The sequence below is a fragment of the Epinephelus moara genome, chromosome 9 (genome assembly GCF_006386435.1).
Source record: "Epinephelus moara isolate mb chromosome 9, YSFRI_EMoa_1.0, whole genome shotgun sequence".
Lineage (NCBI taxonomy): Eukaryota > Metazoa > Chordata > Actinopteri > Perciformes > Serranidae > Epinephelus > Epinephelus moara.
In genome coordinates, this window is record NC_065514.1 from 38,647,536 (window position 1) to 38,656,965 (window position 9,430).

General features: G+C 39.2%; 2 protein-coding genes across 2 annotated transcripts in view; one reads left to right on the plus strand and one right to left on the minus strand.

The window, feature by feature from the left end:
• Positions 1 to 2,450, minus strand: part of LOC126395318 (angiopoietin-related protein 2-like) — an 86,837-nt gene extending 84,387 nt beyond the window's left edge. Inside the window, exon 1 of the mRNA XM_050052707.1 lies at positions 1,855 to 2,450. The gene's annotated coding sequence lies outside the window, so the exon portion shown is untranslated. The remainder of the gene's footprint in view (positions 1 to 1,854) is intronic.
• Positions 1 to 9,430, plus strand: part of LOC126395343 (ras-specific guanine nucleotide-releasing factor RalGPS1-like) — a 304,495-nt gene that overhangs the window by 143,627 nt on the left and 151,438 nt on the right. The gene's annotated exons all lie outside the window — the stretch shown is intronic.

Genomic DNA, 9,430 nt, shown 5'->3' on the forward strand with positions numbered 1-9,430 from the left:
GTAAAGCCCTGTGAGGCAAATTGTGATTTGTGATATTGGGCTTTATAAATAAAATTGAATTGAAAATTGAAAAAAAGTAAATTCAAAATGGCCGACTTCCTGTTGGGCTTAGAGCATGGCTCCAAGAGGCTTTTTTTGGTAGGTCTTTGAGAGTTACATGTGCCTACCAAGTTTCATACATGCAGGTGAAACCAGCTGCGGGGGCTGCAGCCATCTTGACACATCGAAAGTCCAAAAATCATATCAGACAACAGAATTTTGGACTTTTTTGGAATTTTCAAGTATCCCTTGCCACTTAAAACTCCACCACGGTATTAGCACTTGACGTAAAAACTCAAGAGCTTTATTTTGCAGTATAATGAAGGTCTAAGGACTTTTTATCAGCAAATTTGAGGTGGGTCTGATTAACCTCCTAGAAGAGGGCCATCAAAGAATGAAAAAAGGAATTTTCTGTTGCCAATAGGTGGCGCTATGAATTACAAAACATCATAATTCGCCGCTGCGCCACGGCCATGCCCTTTAACAAAAACTCAAAAAACAGTTTCCACAATAAAGCATCTTCAAGGTCTTATGGCATTTTTCACCAAGTTTGAGGTGGATGTGGTCAACTCTGTAGGGAGATGTATATCAAAGTCTAAAACATGTTATTTCCTGTTGCCAGTAGGGGCGCTATAACTATCACTAATTATTGACATGTGGATGTGTTCAGCACAGGACTGTGATCAATCCTGTGAAGTTTGGGGAAGATTGGACCATGTATGCTGGAGTTGTAAACTACTTCCTGTTTTGTGGCGAGACCCCTAAGTTTGATGTCTTCCCACGGTTACACAGTTTGACCAAAACTCAAGCCTGTAATAACTTTTCATCTTCAAGGTCTTCTAGTAGGACTGACCAAGGTTTGAAGTGGATCAGATAAAATCTCTAGGACTAGTTAGTTAATTTACGACACCTGGAAATGGCAAAAAAAAAGCACCAAAATTGCACAGGTAAATAAAAAATTGTGAATGTACTGATGGGTTTGGAGCATGGCTTCAAGAAGCTATTTTTGTACGTCTTGCAGTGTTACATATGCCTACCAAGTTTTTTCACCAGTTCTGATATATCCGCAAAGTTTCATGAAATTTTGAGTATGTTAAGCCTCCCAAAAAGGCAATTCATTGGGGATAAAAATAATAATAATTAAAGCTGAGATGAACGGGCCCTCGCACCTTCACGCAACTCAGGGGTGCTGGCAGGATGCCTGCTGACGCGGCAGTTCATTTCCGTCAAAAGAGAGAGAGAGAGAGAGAGAGAGAGAGAGAGAGAGACAAAGGCGGGTGTGGTGATCAAAGAGCCGTTTGGCCTACAAAACAAAATGGCTGGCAACAGAGAACTACAAGATGGCCAAATCAAAGCTAGCTTCAGATCGGGGGAGGTGTTTGTCTGACCGTGTGGTCCGTGAGATTTGTTTTAAATGAGAATTAAAAGACAAATCTTGGTCAAATATTACTCCGAGGTTTCTTACGGTAGTGCTAGAGGCCAGAGCAATGCCATCTAGAGAAACCATGTCATCAGATAAAGAGTCTCTGAGTTGTTTGGGGTATCACAACATCTGATCTTTAAGGCTACAAAAATGATGCACAAGACATCTAGAACATCTCTAACTATAAAAGCAAAGACTTAAAAATACTTTATACAGAGTATATACCATACTGTCAGAGTAAAGATACTTAAAGGGGAACAAAGGCAAGGAAAACTGTGTGTTATGGGCAAAACAATTTGTGAATGTTGGCTAAGTGGATACAGAGCACAGTCCGGTATTCAGTGTTTTGCATATGAAATGTAAATTTCGGGTCAGATAATTGCTCCACTTACCTCCACTTGTCACTGTGTCCTTATATCCCTTGCCTTTCTAACAAGTTTGACTTTGAGTCCTCCCTAGTCAGTCATTCCTCATTTCCTCTGTTTGTCAATTATTCCGTCAGTGTAACTTCTTTATATTATTTCCTTTTCCTTTACTTCCTTTTCCAGACCTTGTGGTCTGTAAAGACCTAAAGGAAAATGTTCCGCTGCGATGATGTCTCTGCAGCTGCAACAAAACAGTCAGAGCTTTCCTTTTGTAACCTCAACTGCAGCAAAGGATTTTTCCACCTTTGTCAAGTGATGATGAGTCATAAACTGTGAGCTCAAGTCTGTTCCTCAGTTAGAATCTGTCGGTCTTCCTTCCATTAGAAGTGACACTTATTTTCGCTTGAAGTAATTTAGCAGTAAGCCATGGCAACGCCCCTTTCCCCTCCCCTTGACAACAGGGAGATCATGAAGGAATTAGACAGAGGCTCCCAATCCCCCCACCTAAACCCTTGTCCCCTGCGGTCCCCCCGCATCTATCAGCCTAACTGTCTTCCTTTTTGCCTCTGCTCTCCTTTAGCCAGCCCAGGACTCCATCTGTGGAAGAGACTGGGAGAGCTGATCAGTGCATGTGTTTCAGTAACATCACCAGTTTAGAGCATGTGGATCTTGACGTGTACTTAATGAGGGAAGCTACGTGAAAGACTGATGTTTACCCTATACGTTCTACTGTTTGTTTTACCTTTGGTTCAACACTAAAGCTACAGAATATTTATTGATAGATTTTTAATTGAGGTGGCCGTTTGTGTGGTAGTGTGATTTAGTATGCCAGCCTCCCAAGGTGCAAACAGTTAAAAAAGTTACAAAATAGTGAATAAAAAGACACTTTTGTATTTGCTCCCATTTTTCACAGGTTTAAGTAAGAGATCGAAATTTTTCCATGCACTAAATAGATGTATTTCGCTCAATTAGTTCAATTATCTCTCAAAAATTAAAAATCCCAGTTAGTGAGCTCTTCTCCTTTTCCAAGATAATCTATCCACCTGACACCTGTGGCATATCAAGATGCTGATTAAATTACTACGCAGGTGTCTTTTGGCATGGTCACAATAAAAGGACACTATAAAATATGCAGTTTTATCATCACATTTATTAGGATTTTTTATTATTTTTTTTGGTCATAGATACCCCAAAGAATCAAGCTGAAAACACACTGATGTCTATTGCCGATCTCCAGAGCTATGAGTCGCCAGGCAATATCTTTATAATAATGGGACTGTGGGTCATTAAGCTCGGGATATTTCTCAACTTCAGCCATGAGTCTCTCCTTATCCATTCTTTGTCACAAACAAGACACAACAACTACAGAGTTCTCTTTGCATCTATGGCGAGGAGAGGAGTCAAGCTGCCATAGGAGCAGAGGAAAAGAGCTTCAGGAGTTGGTATGTACAAGTAGAGAGCAAGTGGCAGATAAAGCCAGATCTGGCATTGGATTATGACGATTTGCTGATATGCATTCTTATAGGGGTATTTTTAGTGTTTGATGTAATTTATTTATTTATTTATCTTTGTGTGTTTCCTATTGCTACGTTGGGTATAATGTTGATTTGTGTATGTACTATGTTGTATGTTGTATTTCCATGGTGGGACAATAAAGATGATCTTGATCTTGATCTTGAGTGGGGGAGAAATGCATTCAATTCCAGTGTCGGCGAGGCTGGAAATAGGACAGTGGCTTTAAGTGCCACAGGATTGCGCGTCCAGGAGTGCTAATATGCGTCTAGCTGCCATGTGGGGTTGTACATCAAAAATAACAGGAGCATATTTTTGTGATGTGCGCCGTTCACCGCCGGTATGTTTTGGCCCTCAGTCAGTATCTGGGGTGACACTGTTTGCCTCATGCAGTGTAACACATCTCCATAGAGTTGATCATATTGTTGATTGTGGCCTGTGGAATGTTGACCCGCATGGGCTCTGTTCGTTTAAGTGCTCCCGCCCCTCCCGCCCCATATAGCAACTATTTCAACCTCCTTGATAGCAACAGGTGACACTCGTTAGCTAATAGGCTCGTTAGAGATGAACTGCGCCTCGCCTGCAAAGTAGATGAGATGAGGCAGCCGCAGCGGGGGGTTGCGGTGAAGTCAGACAGTTTCCCCGACAGTTTCCAGTAGCCTTCAGTCCGTACAGGAAGTCACAGACACACTCACATCCTGTCTGGAATGATGTCAATTCATTAAAAAAGTGATCAGACCCATATGTCAGTTTGTTTTCAATCTCCAGTTGTTTTAATTATGATAGATTAATTTATTAAAATGCTTTATGTTCATGGTTTAACCTCCATTTTACATGAATTCTCCTGTAAATCAGCATCATATCAGTTTGACCTGTCCCCTCAACTACTGTTGGTTAATATTTTCAGAAAAAAAAATACAAGACAAAAGCTTTCATTAAAGATCAGTCCGATACAGTCAGGGCTTCACATCTGTAGGCTACAGATGTTATTTTGAGAATCCTCACATCCCACTGACCACAAGTCTCTGTGTTGCTAAATACTTCGTCTCTGTGTTGCTAAATACTTCAATAATTAAAACAGTCCAGTGTTAATATACAGTAGACTCTGTAGTTTATGATGAATTTATTTAGTCTCTGATGACTAAACTTCGTGCTGGGGGCGGGTGTCCCACATTGTCCCTCACAAACCTACTCCTTGTCCCACATTTGGTTTATTGGACCTGGTCACCCTAAGTGAGAGTCCCAAAGCTGCACAGGGAACAGAGTGATAGATGTCCCATAATTGTGTATAGCAGTGGTGCAGTGTGTCATAATCCCTGGTGAGACACGTAATGTGTTGTCTGTTTTTCTGGCAGTTTTGTTTGTCTACTGACCAGAACAAACAAGGAAAACAAGGAAAAGTGAATAGAATGGACTGGATATCAATTTAACCCCATCCTAGCCTCATTCACACTCCTATGATCCCTGACTCTGATAGCTAGAGAAAGACAAGGTTTCCCAGGTTGAATGGGTATTTTTAGTCTATTTATTCCTGTGTTTAAGGCATCTCATACAAGAGTCTATGTAAGCTAAGATGTTTATCTGTAAAACGAGGCAGGGATTTTCAATTCAGTTTGCCAAAAGCAGAGGTGGAGTTTGGATAAAGTTTGTTGTGTTGTCATAGTAATTACTGGTTACATAACACTTGGCAAACACTTTCAATAAATATTCAGTGACTTTGTTTTTAATTTTATCAGTGGATTCATAAGGGCGAGGAAGATAATTATCCTTTGAGATATTTGGAGAAACTCTAATCTTTGGGAAGTGACGCTCATGTTTATTTGTGCTTTTAATTTAGCTCTGAAAACTTTTACAGGGAAGATTCCACATGGTTTAATGCCACTTGTTTAAATGAACTGTACTCCAATTTGACTCAAACATCGACCTCATATTTGATAAAAGAAACTAAGAGGCTCTACAGTGCAATAACAACATTGTCACTAATTCAAATCCCTAAAGGAAATATTATGATACTCATTTGAGTGCCTTTGTGCAAAGTAGAAACATGCCTCAGAGCACATCTAGATGCAGCAGAGCCTGATACCAGAGCCATGACTTTTCTCTTCTTTATTAGAATTCTTCCTCTGTGTGTTTTAACAAAGAGAAATTCTTGTGTGTAATGACTTTTGTATGTAATGCAATCCTGTGTCTTTTCCGTCCTGTTGCTTATAAAGGAGGACATGCCCCAGCCTGTGACTACTCTCCAGTCTGTCTTCTCTATTCATGCGCACAGTCTGCTCTGATGGGCTTGATAATGACTTACAGCTACAACCGCTAGGCAGCAAGTAGTCAGGAAAAAAAAGCAGTGGGCTATGAATCATTTTTCCTGCTGCTTCATTCACACCAGGGACATACTTGAGCAGAAATAAATGAGTTAACTCTCTGTCGTGGGCTGCTAAAGCAACAAATGATTTACTTAACTGTTTTGAACAGCTGGAGTTTGGTTGGACTTTTTCGAGAAGAAGTTTCTGGCATACAGAAAGTGATGCATTTCACAATTATGCAGAATTAGGGTGAGTGTTTTGTCTTCTTTTGTTTAATCAAAACCTAAGCTCAGACAAATATGTCAAATCAATGGTTCCCTCTAGCTTTCATCATCTCAGAAACATTTCAAAGATTAGCCCATTTCCTTCCACCAAAAATGTGGAAATTGTTAGCCATGCCTTCATAACAATTCAATTAGACTACTCTAACTCCTTGATCTCTGGCATCAGTAAAAAAAAAAAAAAAAAAAAAAAAAAAATCCCGTCTTCAGCTAATCCAAAATTCTGCTGCCAGGATTTTGACTCGAAGTAGGAAACATGAGCACATTTTATCGATTCTGGCTTCCTTACACTGGCTACCTGTTGCATTCAAAATAGATTTTAAGATGTTATTGATTACATACAAAACCCTGAGAGGCCTTGCTAAGAGTTACTTACCTGATCTGTTATTGCCCTGTTTTTTTCCTCTTGCACCCTAAGATCCTCAGATGTGTCGCTCCTTGTCTTTCCCAGGTCCAGCGGTCCAGGTGACAGAGTCTTTGCTATTCAGAATTGCTATTTCCTAAATTTTATTTATGTTTCCGGTCATTTTATTTGGGTGTGAATGCTAAAAGCATTGTTATTATAATAATTATTAGTATTATTTTTATTATTATGTTACAGAAAAAAATCTTTATTATTATTATTAATATTATTATTCCTCTCACTTTTTTGGCCTTCAACTCTATATTATTCAAGATAGAAACTTCATTCAAACATCAAAATATTCAGCTCATTTAAGACATGATCAGTATGACTTTTCTCATTTATCCCTCCCTTCATACTTTTTTCCTGGCATTTTTCCCCATTCAGGTAGATGGGCAGTATGTTCAAACTTGGCAAAAATTCATGGTTTTATATTTATTTTCAAGTTCTATCTCCTCATGCATACATTCATGTAGAAACTCCATTCAAACTTTAAAATGTTCAACATCTTTTATACATTCTGGCTATGATTCAACTTTCAAATCCCAATTAAACTTGTTTTGAAATATTCAAACTTGATTGGAGCTTTAGTAATAATGCCCTTTTCAGGTTTTGACATTGGTTTGTATTGGATGGAATGTTCAGAGCTAGAGTGGTAGTAAAAATTGTTAGAGTGGACAACAACATTTCTCTGTCACTCAATGTCATGCCCAGAATTTTCACTTACATTATATTTGGTCAAAATGGAGTAAAACTTGTGCTCTTTCAAAAAATGTATTGCTGTCATTTAGCTTTTTAATGACATTCATACTAAATAGACCCATTCTGCAACATTTCTCTGTAACTCAATGTCATGCCCAGAATTTTCACTTTACATACATTATATTTGGTCAAAATGGAGTAAAACTTGTGCTCTTTCAAAAAATGTATTGCTGTCATTTAGCTTTTTAATGACATTCATACTAAATAGACCCATTTCAGTATTTAAACTATTTCTATTACTTTACCTTATTCTTAAGCATTAAAGTAAGCAAGTCAGTGTAGTATCAGCTTATCAAAACACCTTAAAATATTCTGCATCAGTCATACATTAACAGTGTTATTCAGGATTTAAAGCCAGCATTGCAGTGTAGTGTCAGCTTTTCAACAACCTTTAAAATATCCCACATTATGGGTATAATTCAACTTTTCAATGACATTCATACTAATTCACCCCATTCCTACAACTATTCCTACTAATTTACCCTACTTTACACATTTCATCGCTGTCGGGCGCAAACCTCCTATGTCCAAAAATCATGATTTTTATTTTTTTCCATTAATCAGTACTATTGGTCACTCTGTATGTCTGACTGTGGTTTTACAAATATTTAACCAATGAAAAGTATTTAAAACCGCCTGTTACTAAACCTCCAGAGCCCTTGAATATTATGTCCAGTTGTTACAAAACCACACGTTTTTTTTCATTTCCTGAAAAGTAACAGTGTTGGACATGGGAGGTTTGCGCCCGACAGCGACGATTTAAGCCAGCAATTCAGTGTTGTGTCAGCTTTTCAAAAAGCTTGAAATATTTCACAGTATTGGTATCATTCAACTTTTCAATGACATTCATACTAATTAGACCCATTTCAACTTTTTCAACTATTCTTATCACTTTACCTTATTCTTACACATTAAAGCCACCATTGCAGTGTAGCGTCAGCTTTTCAGTACGCAGCATTCACACCCACAAGTTCTTAAGAAATTGCATTGTCTAGGTCAGTGTTTTTCAACCTTTTTTGAGCCAAGGCACATGTTTTTCATTGAAAAAATCACGAGGCACACCACCAGCAGAAAATGTTAAAAAATGAAACTCTGTAGCCTATATTGACAATATAAAGTCGTTCTCATCAAAGTGTCTTGAATAGGAATCAAATAAACACAAAGAAAAAGTATTTTATAATCGTTCATATTTCTACTCACTCAGTGTGAAACCTGGGCCTGTTTGGATGAACACAGAGCTGATATCCTGGCAGGAATCGAAGAAAGACACACACGAAGCTCTTCCTCAACAGCTCTCAGTCTTTCTGTTTTTAGTTTTTATAGCAGTCAGGCTTGAAAAGCTCATCTCACACAGATATGTCGTGGAAAATAGGAGCAATGTCAAAATAGCTTTGTTTGCCAGAATGGGGAACTCCTTGGCAGTAGCCAACCAAAAACTGTCCAAAGGTAGATCAGCAAAGCTTAGCTTTAAACCACGGTTTTGTCTCAGTTCAGTTAGTTCCTCCTGCTCCTGTAAAGTCATGTCCTTTCCACCAACTGATGCTGAGCTATATGGGTCCCTAACCCAGTCAAGGCATTCAGTGGAGGCTGAAGAGAAATAAAATGACATCTTCTCCTCAAGAGTTTTTAAATGTTTAACTATTATCTCACACAATGCAGCAGCATCTTGCCATTGCTTGGTGAGTGTGAACATTTCAAGTTTGCCGCTTTCCACATGTTGTTGCCAGAGTTGCACCTTTGAACGGAATCCATTTATTTTATCTGTACTTGTAAGCAGGTTTTCATTTCGGCCTTGCATTCGTGTGTTCAGTTCATTCTTCATTTCGGCCTTGCATTCGTGTGTTCAGTTCATTCAGATGATAAAAAATATCTGCCAGGTATGCAGCCTTGCACACCACTCATCACTTGCAAGCAGCTTTGCGTAATCGGACCTCTCATTTGTCAGAAACACTTTAAGTTCCTCCCGCAGCTCATACACACGGGCCAAGACCTTGCCGCGCGACAACCATCGGACCTCCGTATGAAACAGCAAGGCTTTATGCTCCGCTCCCATTTCCTCACACAAAGATGCAAATATGCGACTTTTCACGGGTCGTGACTTTACAAAGTTTACCATGCGCACAACATCATCCAACACAGGAACTAGGTCTGCTGGTAAAGTCTTGGCTACGAGGGCCTCACGGTGTAAAAAACAGTGCGTAACAATCACATCTGGGTTTCTTTCCTTCACTCTGCTTACAAAGCCTTTGGTGCGCCCGACCATGGCTGCAGCTCCATCAGTGCAGACACTCGTGCAGTTTTCCCACTTAAGTCCTCCTTGTTCAAGATATTCTGATGTGACC